Below are 2,500 nucleotides of genomic sequence, written 5' to 3'. Positions count from 1 at the left end.
TCAGTTGTAGTGTGATGCGAGGGTATTGGTGTGGTGTGATGTGAGGGTGTTGGGAGGTGGGGAAGGCATTGGTGGAGTGTGGGTTAGGCTGAGGGTTGGGTAGAGGTAGGGGTCTGTGGGTAGGGGTGGTGTGTGTAGGGGTGGTGTGTGTAGGGGGTGGGTGGTGTATGTAGGGGGTGTGTGGTGTGTGTAGGGGGTGGGTGGTGTGTGTAAGGATTTGGAGGGGGTGGAGTGGGAAGGTAGAGTAGGAGTGTGTTGGGGTGTGGTGGGATGAGCTTATGAGGGTTGTTGACGATGAAGGGGGAAGGGGAAGGTGGATGTAAAAGAGGGGGAGATGGGTATGGGAGGGGAGAGAAAGAGAGGAGAGAGGGTGGGTATAAGAGAGGGTGGGTATACGAGAGGGAAGGTGGATTGAGAGAGGGGGAAGGTGGGTATGGGGGGAGAGAGAGGAGGAAGGTGGGGGGAAGGTGGATTGAGAGAGGGGGAAGGTGGGTATGGGGGGAGAAAGAGAGGAAGAGAGTGAGAGAGAAGAGAGTGGGAGAGAGGGAAGAGGGGTATGGAGGAGAGAAAGAGAGAAAGAGAAAGAGAGTGAGCGAGAGGGAAAGAGAGAAGAGAGTGAGAAAGTAAGGGTGAGAGAGTAAGAGAGTAAGAATGTAGAGAGTAAGAGTGAGAGAGAGTGAGAGAGAGGGAAAGAGAGAAGAGAGTGAGAGAGAGGGAAAGAGAGAAGAGAGTGAGAGAGTAAAGGTGAGAGAGTAAGAGTGTAGAGAGTAAGAGTGAGAGAGGGTGGGAGTACGAGAGAAGAGAGTGAGAGAGAGAGTAAGAGAGAGGAGAGAATAAGAGAGAGGAGAGAAAGAGTAGGGGTGAAGAGAAGTGGGAGTGAAGAGAAGTAGGAAGAGAAGTTGGAATGAAGAGAAGTAGGAGTGAAGAGAAGTAGGAAGAGAAGTGGGAAGAGAAGTAGGAGTGGAGAGAAGTAGGAATGAAGAGAAGTAGGAAGAGAAGTAGGAGTGAAGAGAGGTGAAGAGACGTACAAAGAAGTAGGAGTCGGAGCAGGAGGGGAGGTGGGGAGGGGGAGAGATGGGTGGTAGGAGGGAGGGTGGGGGAGAGAGACAGGAGGAGGGGGTTAGATGAAGAGGGGAGGGGAATATCTATCTTTGTATTATGTAATGTGTGTCGGTAGATGTGATGAATGTGGGTATGTTCGTATACAGGGAGACGAGCAGACAAACTGAAGAAGAGGGAGAGAGAAAGGGAGAGAGAGAGAGAGAGAGAGAGAGAAAGGGAGAGAGAGAGAGAGAGAGAGAGAGAGAATCAAAGAAAGAGAGTGAGAAAGAGAGTGAGAGAGAGCGCGAGACAGAAAGACATGCGTCAATAAGTAGACACGACAGCAAGGCAAGCATCTATGTAGGTGGATATGACGGTGAGTGAGCTGAAAAGTAAGTAGACAGGTTATTAGGCAGGCAGGTAAGAAGTTGGAGGTGAAGTTAGGCAGGTGGTTAGAACATGTGACACGTATGTGTTCAGAAATGTATGAACTATTTAATCAGGACTAAGAGTACATTTCGATGGATGACGACACCAATGCAAGATAAAACAATATTGTTTTGGTCTGAGATTCTAACGAATGTCGCTATTCTCTGTCAAAAGCCAGCCTATCATGGAACGGAAGAAATGGCTAAAGGCATGCAGCTATATGTATGTATGTAAGTATGTATGTATGTATATGTGTGTGTAAATACATATATATATGAATATATATATATAAATATATTTATATATATATATATATTATTTATTTATTTATGGGTTTCAGCCAAGTGGCTGTGGTCATGCTGGAGCACCATCGTGATTTTCTGTCTTTATGCTTTGCTCTCTTCACGTTCCTTGCATGGCTCTTCTCCTGCACCTGATATAGTCCAATCAAGAGTTTTGATGGCACATCTGGTGTATAAGAGAATTTGACATCGCTGCCCTAAACTGTGTCTCATTTCGAGCCATTGGTTCGTCTGGTATCGTGGAGAGGAAAGCGTCCAGTTTTGTCTTCAAGACCTCCACATCCGTGTCTTGCAGGTCTCTCAAATGTTTTGGCAGGGCATTGAAGAGCTGAGGGCCTCTGAAACCGAGGCTGCTGCAGTATCTTGTTCTTATGTGAGATGCAGTGGACGGCACCTTTGGCACCATGCAGTGGCGACCCGTGCGGGCATTCCTGTATTACTTGATGCCAAAGTTCGGCACCAGTCCTTCCAGTATTTTCCATATGTATATTATTACATATCTCTCCCGCCTGCGTTCCAGGGAGTAGAGCCTGCAGTCGCTCCCTGTAGTTCATCTGCTGGACTGTGGCGATCTTTTTTGTATAGTGCCTCTGAATTGCCTCGAGTTCTGCTGTCCGTTTGACACTGTGTGGTGACCACAACTGAGAGCAATAGTCTAGGCGGCTCAGGACAAATGTCTTCCATAGAGTCAACATGACTTTTTGATCCCTTGTACGGAATGTCCTCAG

Source organism: Octopus bimaculoides, chromosome 12 (assembly GCF_046866305.1).
Source record: "Octopus bimaculoides isolate indiv1 chromosome 12, ASM4686630v1, whole genome shotgun sequence".
Taxonomy (NCBI): Eukaryota; Metazoa; Mollusca; class Cephalopoda; order Octopoda; family Octopodidae; genus Octopus; species Octopus bimaculoides.
Note: the sequence above shows the minus strand (reverse complement) of the source record.